The sequence below is a fragment of the Mus caroli genome, unplaced genomic scaffold (genome assembly GCF_978045245.1).
Source record: "Mus caroli unplaced genomic scaffold, Mus_caroli_1 scaffold_6, whole genome shotgun sequence".
Lineage (NCBI taxonomy): Eukaryota > Metazoa > Chordata > Mammalia > Rodentia > Muridae > Mus > Mus caroli.
Window position 1 is genome coordinate 110,265,269 of NW_028227261.1, and position 16,278 is coordinate 110,281,546.

Consider the following 16,278-nt stretch of genomic DNA (forward strand, 5'->3'; position numbering starts at 1 on the left):
TAAGAATCAAGACTAAATTGAAACAAGGCAGGCTTGAATTTTCCTCCCAAAGAATCATAGACGAGGGTCATCTATCAGTGTGACACAGCAGAAGTGTTTGAGGGCTGACTCCAGAGCTCAGCGCTGTGGGCTCAGCCCCAGCCTGTGTCTGCCTGTGTGACCTTGGACGAGCCGCTCACCCTCACTGCCTCTCAACTTCTTCACTAACCAGATCCCTTCCTGGTACACAAGATAGCTTTGTCAAGTCTGTCAACAACTGCCAATGGACATGACAAAATTTCCCTAGGGAAGATGCAACAGAGTCATGTGGCCTGCTGATGAAAGAGTTAATTACTGGACACCTGAACTCTCCATGAACTCTTCAGCTCAGAGTTCTCTTACCCCTCCCATCCAGAGATAGTTCCCGGAGCACTCCTGAACTTTTTACCCCAAGGTACCCCCTCCCAATTGGAAACTGCTCCAGGAACATTTTTTAGATAAGGGGTCTCCTGGAAAAAACCTAGTCCTACCCCTCCCAACTGAAGACTATGCCAAGAACATTTTTGAGATAGGGGCCTCCTGGTACTGTCCCAGAATGTTCCAATAGATCGAGTACATTGCCAAAATATAGGACACGACCCCTTGGTTATGTAAAGCCCCTTGGCAGAACACCTTGGTGACGTAAAACTTGTACTTTTTACCTGGCTATTTCCTATAAAAGCTTGTGAAAAGTTTGGGCTAATTGCCGAATCTCCTCTGCGAGTTTCGACCCCAGATATCTGGTATATGTGCTTTTTATGTTCTTTCTTGTCTTGTATTAAATCTTACTCTCTATACATCTTAAGTTCGGTCTCAGTGTCTTCTTGGGTGCGCGGCTGACCCGAGGCTTGAGTAAGTGCCTCCCTTTGGGAGTTTTGGAGTCTTTCATTTGGTGCATTGGCCGGGAATCAGCGCGTCTACCCAGAGGTCCTGGACCCACTCAGAAGTAAGATTTACTGTTCTGCTTTGGTCTGGTGTCTGTGTTCTGTTAATTTCTGAAAGGCCAGGAAGGCCATTCTGTATGAGCGATCGCTGTTTCGGTTTTGCAGACGCTCAGTGTGCAATGTGCACAGTGAGACCGCGCTCCGGGTAGGAGCGTAGGGTGTGGACAAAAGACAGACGTGTCCAGGAGGTGTCCACCGTCTGTGCGCCCTGGGAGACGTCCCAGGAGGACAAGGGGAGGACTAAGGACGCTTAGTGGACCCCTCTGGAGACCGGGTGGGTTCGAGTCCCACCTCGTGCTCCAGGTTGCGAGATCGTGGGTTCGAGTCCCACCTCGTGCTTTGGTTTTTTCTTTTGTCTAAGTCTCGTGTCTGCTCTCGTGTCTGCTATTATTCTAGAAATGGGACAATCTGCTGGGTGTGTAGGTGTGGAACTGCTGCATTTGTGTATTCTGAGATTGTGGGTTTATTCTGGCAGTGGCTGTGAGAGGACGACTGTCTATGGCCTCACGGTCGGCACCCCAAAAGAGATGTTCCAAGGGAGACCCTGGAAGGAGTGCCCAGGGTACAGAACAGTCAAAAAGACCTGGCTGTTGCCTGGCAGAGTGAAGGAGAGAGAGAGTGTACTCTCTGCCAGAGCGGGAGTGGATGTGGAATCCCACCCCTATCAGGAAAAAGAGTCAATGTGGAATCCGACCCCGTCAGAAAGTGGCGTTTGGCTGGTTGTGTTGTGGCCACATGACAAGACTGTGTGTGTGTGTGTGTGTGTTAACCCTTTGTCGACTGTAGACTTGGACTGACGTCAGGACAGAATTAGTCAGCAATGGTTTTAAAAGGAAAAAAAAAAGAGAAAAAAGAACCATCAGGCCGGTCTTGCCCACCGCGCTCTCGGCGAGGCAGTGCCAGCGGCTCGCAGCGGGCGGGCAGCGCCGGCCAGCCTGGCTGCGGGGCCATCGTGGGGCAAGACCAGCTGCCACCGGCCGACAGGGGCAGCACACGGTCCGCACTCGGCTGGGGAGCCCCAGGCTGCTCAAAAGAGCTCTGAAATGCAGAGCTGGGCTAAAAATTTCCGGCTTTGGTGGCGCAGTTAGGGCTTTGATAGCAGCAGTGGTGCTGAGGTTCTGGCTTCTGCAGGCACGGCAGAAGCGGAGGCTATCTGTGCCCCGAGTTGTGAAATGCTGATAGTGAGTGCAGCGGCCTGCCGGCCCCCGCCTGCCGGTCCCGGAGTGGCCGTGAAGCCTGCCACAGCTGGGGAGGGGCCGACTACAGCCGCCGTCCCTCCTTTGGCTTCCCCCTGGAATCTGCCCGCACTCCCTCCCTTGTGTCCGCCGCCCGAGCCGCCGCCGCTGCTGCCCCCACCGCAGCCGCTGCCGCCCCGACCGGCGGCGGGGCCGTTTCGCAGGAGGAGGCTGCTGTCTGCGCTCCGCCAGGCCCGCCGCCGCCTCCAGGCCATGCGGGAGTGCAGTGCAGAAATAGTTAAATTGCTGCCTCTGCCTGCCAGTGTTTGTTTGCCACTCCCACATTTCCGCCGCGGCGCGCGGCGGAGACGACTCGGCGCTTGGCTCTTCCCTGTCCATTCGCCGTCACTGAGAAAATCCTGGTTAGTTTCTTTCCCTCCGCTGACTAGTATGCTCGAGTTCAGCGGGTTGCTGCGTCTGATCTGAGGACGCCACAAGGTTCCCTGGTTGCTTCTCATTTCCCTGTCCCCTGTATCCTGTCTCTTGTTAACTGTTAACAGAAAAAATTGTGTTCATTTTGAAATATCAGTGGTCTGATGTGAAAACTGCACTCCCTTCTCTGCCCCATGTGTTTTCTCTTCTCAGGCACTGCCCTGAGCTGTGTGAGTCTGTTCTGGGCTCCGGTGAGGGAGACATACAAGGTAAGGAGCACCTACGGGTCTAGTTGCCAGGCTCTGATGAGGTCTCGTCTCTGTGGGACTAATACCCCGACAATCTGACCTAACAGTAGAAAGAGGTAAACTATGAAAAAAGTTAAGTGACAGAATATAGATGTAATAATTAGATCCATTGCAGTTAAGAAACAGGAGCAAAGAGAGATAAATGACAAAGACTAGAACCTAGCAAAGTGACACTTGCTAATAATACTAGCACTTAGAGATGATCTGTAAGAAATAAGGAGCCAGAAAATTTTCAAAAAAAGATAAGAGAAATGAACTGCTGGTCACAAAAGTCAGGGAGACTAGAAAACTTAGAACCTGGCAACAAAAAAAGAAAGCTTTTGGCTAAAGATCAGAGTGTTTGCTGTTGAAAAAGAAGAACACTGGGTGAGAGACTGTCCTAACAAAAAGAAGAGGAGCCCCCCCCCCTCCTCAAGACAAAACCCTTCACCTGTTCGTGGCTAAAAATAAAGAAATAACAGAAGGGGTGCTAACACAGAAGCTGAGTCCTTAAAAGAGACTGTGTTTTCATATTCCTCCACTAACCAATGCAAAGCAAGTTTAAAAGGTTCCTGGACACTACAGGTCCTTGCAAACTGTGGATCCCAGGTTTTGCTGCATTAAAAAGATAAACAGCCCTTCGTATAAGAAATAAAGAACAACCTTGGATGGCCTTAGATGCTATTGAGACTGCCCTAATGTTGTCCCCAACTTTGGGACTCCTAAATGTGACTGAGAACAAAAATATTGCTAAAGAGGTTCTTACTCAGAAATTGGGACCCTAAAAGACCAGTGGCACTTGAAAAATTAGACCTGGTGACTGAGGGATGGCCTGCTTGTCTGCATATAGTGGCTTCTGGTCAGAGACACATGATTCAATTGTTTCCCTGGCTGATGGACACATTATTAGAGCTTTTTGTTGACAGAATAAGACCTACTCATCACTCTGACATTCTGGCAGAAGGAACTTTGGCTCAGAAGGCTGAACTCCTGGCGCTAACCCAAGCCCTGCGGTTGGCTGAAGGCAGAGACATCAAAGACAAAGAAAAAATTCTGGCCCTCCTAGAAGCTCCTGAATGAACTGGGTGAGTTGGGATATCGGGTATCGGCTAAGAAAGCTCAGCTATGTCTTACCGAGGTGCCGACGACGGAAAGCGGTGGCTCACCGAAGCCAAGGAAAAGGCTGTGATGCTGATCCCAACCCCCACCACCCCGCGCCACGTGAGTTTCTGGGAACGGTGGGCTTTTGCAGATTCTGGACTAAAGAAAAAGTCCCATTCACCTGGACTGAGGAACACCAAAAAGCCTTTGACAGCATAAAGGCAGCCTTGCTTGCAGCCCCCGCTCTGGCTTTGCCAGATCTGATTAAGCCTTTTACCCTACACGGATGGCAGTAGCCTCATGGTTAAAGGTAAGCGGAAGGCGGGGACAGCAGTGCAGCAGTGGACAAAAAGCAGGTGATCTAGGCCAGCAGCTTCCCTAAAGAGACTTCAGCCCAAAAAGCTGAACTTGTGGTTTTGATACAAGCTTTATAAATGACACTGACAGCGGGTATGCTTTTGCCACTGTATGGAACAATATGCAGACAAAGAAAGCTGTTGACATCTGCAGAAAAAGACGTTCTCAATATGGATAAATGATACTGCTCACATAGTCATCAAGAAGACTATTAAAGAAAAATTTTTTCCAAGGTTCAGAGTGCCAAAAGCAATAGTTGCCCAGGTAAGTCAGGGTGTGGCCAAGCATTTAGAGGTCAAATAAAAATTACATTGTGTGTATAGACCTCAGAGCTCAGGATAGATAAAAATTAGTTTAAAACTCTAAGACAGACCTTGACAAAATTAATCGTGGAGACTGGCATGGACTTGGTGTTCCTTCCCTATGTCCTATCTCTTGATTCAGTTTTACTCTGTTTAAGATCCTTTATGAAACTCCTATGCCCATCATAGTCTCAAATGATGTGTTTAAACCTATGTTGTTAATAATGCTCTGTATGCTAAGTTAAAAGGGCTTGCAGGTGATACAGAAAAAAGTCTGGTCACAACTGGTTACAGTGAACGAGCTGGATATCCCAAGGACATCTCACCAGTTCCAGCCAGAGATCTGATCTACGTGCACCTGCGTCATGCCCAGACCCTAACTAAATTAGTTATTGAGACTGGCGGTAAAGACTGGGTGACCCTCCTTCCCTTTGTGCTTCTCAGAGTCCGAAACACACCTGGACGTTTTACTTCTTTGACTGAGTCTAGCAGGATATTGGATCCCTGTGTTGACTCTTTCTCACCCTCTGCTCTGTTTACCCATTTAAAGGCCTTGGAGGTTGTCAGAACACAGATCTGGGACCAGATCAAAGAAGCTCATGCACCTGGGACTACAGCAGTTCGGTCCTTGTCAGATGACATCGCACCGGCACTCTTGAGCCTCGGTGGAAAGGACCATATCTGATACTGTTAACAACTCCACGCCTCCCACGTCAAGAAGGCTCCTAGCCAGGGTAGAGGCAACCATGAAGACAACTGGACGGTGGCAACTACTGACAATCCTCTTAAACTTCGCTTGTGTCGTGGGGGCCACCCTAAGCCTAGGGAACGACAACCCTCTTGCCCCAATTCAACAGTCATGGGAAGTGCTTAATGGGGAGGGAAACATTGTATGGGCAATCACTGCAGCACATCCCCCTTGGACTTGGTGGCCTGATCTCACACCTGACATTTGTAAGTTAGTAGCAGGATCTCCCAATTGGGACCTCCCTGACCATACTGATCTTAGTAACCCACCCCCTGAACAGCGGTGTGTTTCAGGTGGAATAGGGAACATGTATGGGTGTTCAGGGCAGTTCTACCGGGCTAATCTTAGAGCTGCACAGTTTTATGTTTGCCCTGGTCAGGGTCAAAACAAAGAGCTTCAACAAAAATGTGGGGGGGCATCAGATTACTTCTGTGGCAAATGGACATGTGAAACGACAGGGGATGCCTACTGGAAGCCTTCCTCTGACTGGGATCTAATCACGGTAAAACGAGGTAGTGGTTATGATAAGCCATATCAAGGAGAAAGAGATCCCCATAAATATCCAAACTATGGCGACCTCCCTCCAGATGAGGTCGCCATAGGAGCTTATGGGTGTGCTACTGAAAACAGCCCCCCAGGACCATGCAAAGGTAAATACTGCAACCCCCTACTTATAAAATTCACTGAAAAAGGAAAACAAAATCGTTTAAGTTGGCTTAAAGGAAATAAGTGGGGTTGGCGTGTATCCAGTCCACCGAGAGACCCTGGGTTCATTTTTACAATCAGGCTGACTGTGACAGAACAGGGTCCCCCAATAGTACCAGCTCCCCCACAAGTCCCGGCTGTACCAGCTCCACCAACTCCACAGCCCAGAACAGTGAGACCTTCCCTATCGACCTTAGTTTCCCCACCGCCCCTAGATACAAAAAGCCGTCTGGTCAGTCTAGTTCAAGGAGCTTTTTTAGTGTTGAATAGGACTAATCCTAATATGACTCAATCATGTTGGTTATGCTATGACTCTAGGCCCCCTTATTATGAAGGAATTGCTCAGATCAGGACTTATAATACTACTTCAGATCATTCTCAATGCCTTTGGGGAGAAAACAGAAAGCTGACTCTGGAAGCAGTTTCAGGAAGTGGACTCTGTTTAGGCCAGGCACCTCAGGATAAACGGCACCTTTGTAATCAGACCCAGAACATCCAGCCTAGCAAAAGTGGTCAGTATCTGGTGCCTCCCATAGACACAGTATGGGCTTGCAATACCGGTCTCACTCCTTGTGTATCTCTATCTGTTTTTAATAGTTCCAAAGACTTCTGCATTTTAGTTCAGCTTATTCCTAGACTCCTGTATCATGATGATAGCTCCTTTTTAAATAAGTTTGATCATCGGGTCCGTTGGAGAAGAGAGCCCATTACCTTAACCCTGGCAGTACTTTTGGGATTGGGAGTAGCAGCGGGAGTAGGTACAGGGACCGCTGCCTTAATTCAGACCCCCCAATACTATGAAGAATTACGTACAGCTATGGACATTGATATTAGAACTATAGAACAGTCTATAACTAAATTAGAAGAATCTTTAACTTCCCTGTCTGAAGTAGTGCTGCAAAATAGGAGGGGATTAGACTTATTGTTCCTTAAAGAAGGAGGACTTTGTGCTGCCCTAAAAGAAGAATGTTGTTTTTATGTTGATCATTCAGGAGTAATCAAAGACTCTATGGCCAGACTTAGAGAACGCCTAGATATGCGTAAAAGAGAGAGAGAAAGCCAACAAGGATGGTTCGAAAGCTGGTTTAATAAGTCCCCTTGGCTTACCACTCTCCTCTCCTCCATAGCAGGACCCTTAATTATACTTATGCTTTTGCTCACTCTCGGCCCCTGCATTCTTAATAAGTTAGTGGCTTTTGTCAGAGAAAGAATAAATGCAGTGCAGGTTATGATATTAAGGCAACAATATCGGGTCTTTCAGGAAGCCGGTACCCAGCTCTAAGATTAGAGCTTGTCCCTAAAAGAAGGGGGGAATGAAAGAGTTAATTACTGGACACCTGAACTCTCCATGAACTCTTCAGCTCAGAGTTCTCTTACCCCTCCCATCCAGAGATAGTTCCCGGAGCACTCCTGAACTTTTTACCCCAAGGTACCCCCTCCCAATTGGAAACTGCTCCAGGAACATTTTTTAGATAAGGGGTCTCCTGGAAAAAACCTAGTCCTACCCCTCCCAACTGAAGACTATGCCAAGAACATTTTTGAGATAGGGGCCTCCTGGTACTGTCCCAGAATGTTCCAATAGATCGAGTACATTGCCAAAATATAGGACACGACCCCTTGGTTATGTAAAGCCCCTTGGCAGAACACCTTGGTGACGTAAAACTTGTACTTTTTACCTGGCTATTTCCTATAAAAGCTTGTGAAAAGTTTGGGCTAATTGCCGAATCTCCTCTGCGAGTTTCGACCCCAGATATCTGGTATATGTGCTTTTTATGTTCTTTCTTGTCTTGTATTAAATCTTACTCTCTATACATCTTAAGTTCGGTCTCAGTGTCTTCTTGGGTGCGCGGCTGACCCGAGGCTTGAGTAAGTGCCTCCCTTTGGGAGTTTTGGAGTCTTTCACTGACACAGAAAAACGTTTCAAATCCCTTGTGCCCTTAGAAATACAGATCAAAGCAGTCCAGGGCAATCAAACTGTGGAAAGCTCCAAGGTGGTCAAAGCCAGCACTGGTGAGTGTGGAGAGTTATGGGGGCTCCCTAACACTGTTGCTGAGGCTGCAGCCTGACAACCCACACAGAGGCTGCGTTTCTGTCAAAAATGAGGTTGCCTTTTGCCACAGCAGTGCCACACCTTGGAGCCATCTACAGAAAACAAGTGACTGTCTGAACAAAGACTGGCTGGTCAGTGGTGGCTTTAATCCTAAAACTTGGGAGGCAGAGGCAGGCAGATTTCTGAATTCGAAACCAGCCTGGTCTACAGAGTGAGTTCCAGGACAGCCAGGACTGCACAGAAAAAAAGAGGAGGAGGAGGAGGAAGAGGAAAAGGAAGAGGAGGGGAAGAGGAGAAGGAAGAAGAGGAAGAGAAAGAGGAGGAGGAGAAGGAAGAAGAAAGAAAGAAGAAGAAAGAAGAAAGAAGGTGGTGGTGGTGATGGAGGTCAGAAAATTAGGAACCAGAACCTGACTCTGTGGCAGCAGGTTTTAAGGGAAAAAAGAGGGTCTTTAGGGATTGGCTAAAGCATGATGTTTGATGGAATATTGTTCATCTGGTTAACAGTTTCATGAAACCATTAGTGATACAAAGTATTCATTATTTGGTTTCCTTAAAAGCGGGCTACAACAAAAACAGTATGCAGAAAGAAGTATACTAAAATACTGACAATGGGCAATTTTAGTTTTGTTTATATGCATCATCCACAGGTCCTATAGTGGCCAAGACATCCTCACTTTTAACACAAAAAGGGCACTTGTAGGAATAACCTCTATTCTCTCTGTCTCCCCAGGGCACATAAGAGAATTTGAGCAGGGGTCCCTACCTCATCTCCATGTCCCACTAGTTTGTGTCTCTCTGCAAGTTCTAGCTGAGCACTTGTCTTGGAGTTATTTATGTCTCCATATCTCCCCATTCCCCAAGAAGTCACTGCAAAGGGTAAGGTGTCTCTGTCTTGCTATCATGACTGTAAAGTGGGGAGTAGACAGAACAGGACTCTGCCAAGACTCATTGTATACACATCACCTTCACTGTAAGCTGAAGTAGCCCTTAAAATAGCAAGTCCTCACCGCTATAAGTCTTGCCTTAGCAAAATAGCCCTTGTAGGAATAATCTAAACGAATTAAGGATTCTGAGTTGGAGACTCCTCATTTCTCTGGAGAACATCCTAATGATGGTCTCACAAGAGAGAGCGAGAGATGTTCATTGCAGAAAAATCATGGTGATATGACCACAGAGGCGGGAGTGGAAAGGAAGGAAACATGACCTGTGCATGCTGGCAGCCACCAAAGCTATCAGGTTGAAGGAAAACACTTCCTGGAGTCTTTGGGTTGTTAGGGGGGGTAGCCCAGAACATGGCTTGATTTCTAGCCAATAGAATCAATTCCATGTGTCTGGCCTCTCAGGCTGTGAAAGAATGCACCTCTGTTGTCTGAAGCCACCAGGTTTCCCGGGTTTCATCCCAGCAAACCCAGAATATGGGCACACATGTCCTGTCGAAGCTGGTGTGAAAGTTGCACAAACAAAGCAAGCTTCCAGTTAAACAATCACGAAGGCGACTCATTCCTTCCTTGATCATTTGATGGCGAGCATCAGCTGCTTCAATGCCAGAGCCACCACAGGACTCAGCACAAGTTCAGTGTCCTGGGAGCCCAACCCCTCCCCAGACCCTCTGTCTGGCCCAGTTTAGCTGTAGTCTATATATTGGGAGCTGTCCAGCCCCGCTGTCAGCAGCCTTCAGGTGAGGGCACTTTTTTTTTTTTGGTGAGGGCATTTCTTATCTTAGAAAACACAAACCTAGCCAGGCGGTGGTGGCGCATGCCTTTAACCCCAGCACTTGAGAGACAGAGATAGGTGGATTTCTGAGTTCGAGGCCAGCCTGGTCTATAACGTGAGTTCCAAAACAGCCAGGGCTACACAAAGAAACCCTGTCTTGAACCACACACACACCAAAAGAAACCCCACAAACCTACAGATTAGGGGTGGGGGGTTGCTGGTAAACTATAAAAATGCTGAGGTAGACAGTGTCCCCCCAAGCTGGGTCCTGTAAAACTTGGGTCAGCAGCCTGCCAGTTCAGCTACTAGCTCTAGTGGGCACTGGGTCTAGTAGGTACCTGGTACAGGCAGGCTACTGGAATGTGATGCCTGCCCACGGATGCTGCTGCTGAAGAACAGTATGCTTCTGTTCCGGAGCAACAGAGCAGGGCACAGAGTAAAGCTCAAGCTCTCCAGAGAACAGAACTGGTGTAGGGATGGCGCACGCCTCTAATCCCAGCACTCAGGAGGCAGAGCCATGGGTGGATGGATCTCTCTCCGAGTTTGATACCAGCCTGGCCTGCATAGGGAGTTCCAGGAGAACTAAGGCTACACAGAGAAACTGTGGATCAAAACCAGAACTAACCAGATTTCACCTGAGGCAGAGACATTTGCTGTGGTTCAGTGTGGTCTAAGATGCAGGGTTCCAAGTAGCAGAACCAGGAGGGAGTTTTAAGTGCTTAGAATACAAAGGTGGTGCACCAAGGTAACATTTGTCCAGTGAAGATTCAGCAGGAGGGCTTCACAATACTAGAACTTGACTGGTAACTCTGGGCTTCCAGGCTGTGAGGAATAAATCTGCATTCTTTATAAATCCCCTGATCTCAATATTTCTGCTACAACAGCCCCAACTGACTGACTGCATGCTTGAGCAGCGTCAGTGCTGTGTGGCTGATACAGCCTTGGAAGCTGTCTCTATTGTAGCCAGTGAATGCATTCCAAGTTTGGAGGCCTGAGACTAGTGCAGGCACAAAGGCCTAAGGAGCGTGCACAATTGTGGCCGGAGTACTTGAGGACAATGTCCTTTCTTCTGCTCGGCTTCAGTACCAGGGTTGCCTGGCCCATGTGAGCGGCCCAGCCAGGACTGCAGCACAAGCATGTGGTAGAGGGTTTCCATGTCCCGTTGGACAATGTTCAAAAGCATGCCTGCAGCGACCTACTTCCTGAAGTTTCTAGGACCTTCCAAAATAGAATCACTAGCCGGGGACCAAGGCTTCACGAACATTAGTCCATGGGATAAGGTCCGTGTGTATGAGAATCTAATATTCACATCATGACAGAGCTGGAAGGCGTGGGCCCTGGAGGCCTGTGAGCTGAGCTGTCTGTAGGCCAGGGCTATGCAGGGCCATGACCTGTCTGCTTCTTCGGGGTTACAGTGAGAGAACTTTTTGCCACACAGATTTGAGGGAGCCTGAGTTCAGTGGGGCCCCAAAGTTGGGAGTATTCAGGGAGAAGATACAAGAAGCTACAGTCAATGAGCTTTCAAGAGAACTTGAAGATGACACTGGCAGGTTGGGAAGTCAGTCTGAGGAGGCTGGCCTTGGGCTGTAAGCTCTTGAGAACATGGAGAAAAGAATGTTTCTGACTTGTGGAGAAAAACCTGCAATCCCTGGGCAATCAGACCAACATCTGGTCTGTTGAGACCCAGCACCACCCTGTCCATTGAGACAGAATCTAGCTGCTCTGGGTCGTAGTAAGAGCCAAGAAGTCGTGTCTTGAGATGGACTCAGAATCTATCAAACATGGGTTTTCTAGATGCTGAAGAGATGACCTAACAATTAAAAGCACTTGCTGCTCTTAAAGAGGACCCAGGTTTGACTCCCAGCATCCACATGGCAGCTCACAATGATCTGTTCCAGTTCCAGGGGACCCAACACCTTTGTGCCCTCCTGCCCACCAGTGTACTTACATGCATGCAGCCACAAGACCTGTACACATCGAATAAATCTTAAACTAAAAAACCTGAGTTTCCCCACATGGGCAGGCCGGTTCCAGAAGTAGCAATTAGGTGCCACATGGAGGCACAGATTGGGGCATGGCGTGTAGGGCTTGACAGTCCCTGGCCCTAGCCCTGTTCCCAGGATCCAGGGTTCTGAGGCAGGTACAAACTATCAAGGACAGCGTGACCTCCAAAACACTGATTCTTTTTTTAAAAAAAGCAAACTGATTTTAGCACAACACAGTTTTAAGAAGTTAGCAGAACGAGTTGTGAAAACTACTGGGTTAGTCCAACAGCTTCCTGTTCAGGCGGAGAAATCAAAGCCCAGGGAGGGCAAGGGACTCACCCATGGTCATATTGCCAATCAGCCACTGAGAAGAGGCAAGAGTACAGGCCCTTCAGCTCTACTCACACAGACGTACACCAACACTGTGATTCCTGGCACTCTCACGGAGTCATTGTCTTAGACTTTGCTGTGGCTACTGTCACAAACTGCCACCAACTGCATGGCTCAAAACAACTTAAAGCATACTGCCCCACTGTTCTGGATGTCTGCTGGCCAGATTATTTTAACTCCTCTAGGGGTAGATTCTGCTTGCCCCGCCCCCCAGCTTCCGGTGTCTCCAGGCATTATATGTCACATCCATTCCAGTGTCTACCTGCATCTTCCCATGGGTTTCTGTAGCCCTCTTTCTCAGAAGGACCCCATCATTGGATGTCATCCAGTACAGCATATCTTATTGAATTATATCTGCCAAGATCCAATGCCACATTCACATATCCTAGGTGGACAATTTGGATGGGGGGAGGAGGGTGACACTATTCAACCAAGTACACATGGGTTTGGGATCTTTCTCCAAACTAATGGGTAACAGTGGATTGACGGTCCATTAAGAGTCAAAAACTAAACATCCAGAAGGTTTTTCCATGTCTCTTTGCACTCTATAGTGGAACAAATGACCAGTTCTTCTGCCCCATGTATTCCATTTTCCTGGACAGTTTTTTGTCAATTGAACACAAATTTATTATTAGGGAAAAGCAACTGCAGTTGAGAAAACACCTCCATCAGATTGGGACACGAGGAGGGGGCATTTTCTTGACTAGTTATTGATGTAGGAGAATCGGGCCCACTGTGGGAGGTGCCACCCCTCCGCAGGTAGTCCTGAGTCCTGTCATACACAAATCAGTTAGCACCATTCCTCCGTGGCTCCTGCTTCGATTCCTGTCTCCAGGTGCCTGACTTGAGTTTTGACACCAGTTTCCCTCAATAATGGACTGTGTTCATACCGTGTAAGACAAACAAACCTTTTGATTTCCAAGTTTCTTTTGGTCATGGTGTCTTTATCTCAGCAACAGAAAGAAAACTAAAACACCTGTACATTCCTGGAAGACAAACATACCAGCCCCCAACAGCTGTGCAACAGCAGAGGGACTTTTGGAACTGTGATGATTTGAATATGCTTAGCCCAGAGGAAGTGGCAAGATGGAAGTGTGGCCTTGTTGGAATAGGTGTGACCTTGCTGGAGGAAGTCACTGTGTAGGCAGGCTTTGAGGTCTCCTAATGCTTAAGCTCCACCCATTGTAGAAGAGGTCCTTCTTCTGCCTGCCTTCAGGTCAAGGTATAGAACTCTCAGGTCTCTCTCCAGCGCCATGGCCTGCCTGGATGTTGCCATGTTTTCTGCCTTGATGATAATGGACTAAACCTCTAAAACCATAAGCCAAACCCAATTAGATGTTGTCCTTTATAAGAGTTGTAATGGGGGCTGAAGAAGTGGCTCTGCGGTTAAGAGTACTGGCTCCTTCTTCCAAAGGTCCTGAGTTCAATTCCCAGCACCTGCATGGCAGCTCACAATCTGATGCCCTGTTTAGTCTGCAGGCGTACATGCAGGCAAAACACCTGTAATACCTAAACATTAATTTAAAATAAGCAATATATCGTTTGGGCTGGAGAGATGGCTCAGAGGTTAGGAGCACTGACTGCTCTTCCAGAGGTCCTGAGTTCAAATCCCAGCAACCACATGATGGCTCACAACCATCTGTAATGAGATCTGACAATCTCTTCTGGAGTGACTGAAGATAGCTATAGTACACTTTCGTATAATAAATAAATAAATCTTTTTTAAGAAAAAGGGGGGTGGCCATGGTTATGGTGTCTCTTCACAATAGTAGGAGCCCAAACTAAGGGTACTCTTAACTGCTGAGTCATCTCTCTAGCCCAATTGCTAAAATTTTAGTATTATAAATATTTTAAAGAAAATAATCACCCTGCACCTAGAGACTGCAAATGTGGCTGCTGTGTCACATGTGTCAGTAGGTGGCAGGAAGGAGAGAAGCCATGTCTACACTCAGTGTTCTGACCTGTGAACATCTGAGTGTTAGTAGCCCAACATAACCTGAAAAAAGCTAGCCTGAGATGGCCATTGGTCCTGTGCCAGGTCCAGACAAGGACCTAGCCTAAGATGACCACAAGTCCAGCACTAGGCAGACCTGGATGGGCTCCGAGGAAGGAGAGCAAGCTGGAAACCAGAAAAGCCCCACCTGGGACCATGTGTCCCCAGGCAGAAAGGAGCCTGAGACAGAGGACCCTCCAATGGAACCACTTGGGCAGGTCAGGCAAGGAGCAAGCCTGAGATAACCCTGGGGCTCAGATAGAGAGCTAGCCTGTAATGACCACTGTGGGACCATGAAAGGCAGCCTGTTTCCTGGACTAGCTAAATTTAAACCCAGAGCCCCAGCAGGTGTTCCTGCAAGGGAAAGAAGGCCCATTTGCTATGCTCCCAGACACAAGGCCCCAGCTCCATAATTCTGTGGCTATCAGTCATGTAGGGCAACACCCCCAAGCTCCTGGTACTCTGTCTGGACTCCACCCCCACAGTTACCTGGCAACAGCCAGGTAGGCCTGGCCCACTCTAAAAGGGGCTGCTTGCCCCATCCTCTGTCTCTCACTCTTACTTTCTTACTCTCTTACTCTTGCCTCTCTCTCTCTCTCGTCCTCTTGCTCCCCCTCTCTCTGTATTCCCTTCCCCACTCTCTCTGCCTTTCTACAACAAATGCCTTAAAACCATGGACTGCCTCTTCTCATGGGGATCCAGGTCAACCTCAAAAGAGTGGTGCATCTAATCTCATGCAGGAGGCCTCCCTGCGCTCCCAGGCATGGCCTTCACTAAGCCAAGACCGCTGGAGCAAGCCAAGAGACATTCTAGCCACCCCCCTCAAGGAACCCAGCTGGAGCTCTCCACTGTTCTCAGCTCTTCCTCAGCATCCAGCAGCAGTCTGTGGTGTCCAAGAGCCTGAGAACCTGTCGTCCTCAGCCTCCGTGCAGGCTCAGGGACCCCCAAGCCAACTCCGGCAGGTCCACGGGACCTCAGACTGTGCCTCCCCACTCCAGAGCAGGGTCCTGTGGCTTCTCACAGCCCAATGCCTTCCCAGCCCTGTAGTGGCTATTCCTGGTTATCAACTTGACTATATTTGGAATGAACTACAATCCAGAATTGGAAGGCTCACCAGTGACCCTTATCTGGAGGCTTGGAGATCCTTATCTGGATCTTGGTATGGAGATCTTGAGCCATAGCGGCTATGAATTCCAGAAGATTAAATCCAGGAGATTTAATCTGGGCTACACCTTTCATCTGGGATTAAAGGTGTGGTGGAACACACCTTTAATCTGGGCTACACCTTCTGCTGGAGACAATATAAGGACATTGGAAGAAGGGAGTCTAGCTCTGGCTCCTTCGCCTGCTTGCTGTGTGAGACTGAGTAACTGCTAGATCCTTGGACTTCCATTCAAGCTGCGACTGAACCATTGCTGGGAATTGGGCTGCCGACTGTAAGTCATCAATAAATTCTTTTACTATATAGAGACTATCCATAAGTTCTGTGACTCTAGAGAACCCTGACTAATACACAGCCCCCTCTTCCTTTTGCCCTCCTCACTAGCAGTGGTTGGGGAAGCTGGCCCCTATGAGGGTCTTGAGAACAGGAGAGCTGTCCCTGCCCCTCACTTGCTGCAACACTAGGGAGAGCAGACCCTGAGCCTCATTTGGACAGCATATGGAGCTGGCCCTGGGTGTGGGGATTGCAGGTGAGCCAGCCCCAGCCCAAGGGCATGAGCACAGGACAGCTGGCCCTGCCTCTTGTTTGCTGAGTGATGATGTAGACAAGAGAGACAAGACACCTTCCTCCCTTCCTCCCTTCCTCCATCTCTCACTATTTATGGCAGGTTGGAGAGCTGGCCCCAGGGTCATGAGAGTGGGAAACTGACCATGTCCCTTACCAGCTGAAACACTCGGAGAGCTGGCCCTGCACCTTGCCTGGGCAGCAGGGTTGAGCTGGCCCTGGTTGCAGGGGTTGCTAATGAGCTGGCCCTGAGGGCATGAAAGCTGGGGAACTAGGGGGCTGCCCACTGAGATACCTCTCAGGCCCAGGTCTGTGGGACGCCCGTCTCGCCAGCAAGAACGACGCCGCAACA

General features: G+C 48.7%; 1 long non-coding RNA gene and 1 other non-coding gene across 3 annotated transcripts; both read left to right on the plus strand.

Annotated features, from left to right (window-relative positions):
* Positions 1-340: 340 nt before the first annotated feature.
* Positions 341-7,888, plus strand: LOC147004331 (uncharacterized). 2 transcript variants are annotated; one of them, XR_015047391.1, is made up of 2 exons: positions 341-964; positions 5,167-7,888. It is a non-coding gene; the product is annotated as an uncharacterized LOC147004331 (long non-coding RNA). The 2 variants fall into 2 exon arrangements; XR_015047390.1 differs by having other exon boundaries at positions 341-761.
* A 6,186-nt stretch (positions 7,889-14,074) lies between these two features.
* On the plus strand, positions 14,075-14,201 carry LOC115030998 (small nucleolar RNA SNORA17). Its single transcript, XR_003836590.1, has one exon. It is a non-coding gene; the product is annotated as a small nucleolar RNA SNORA17 (small nucleolar RNA).
* Positions 14,202-16,278: the final 2,077 nt, after the last annotated feature.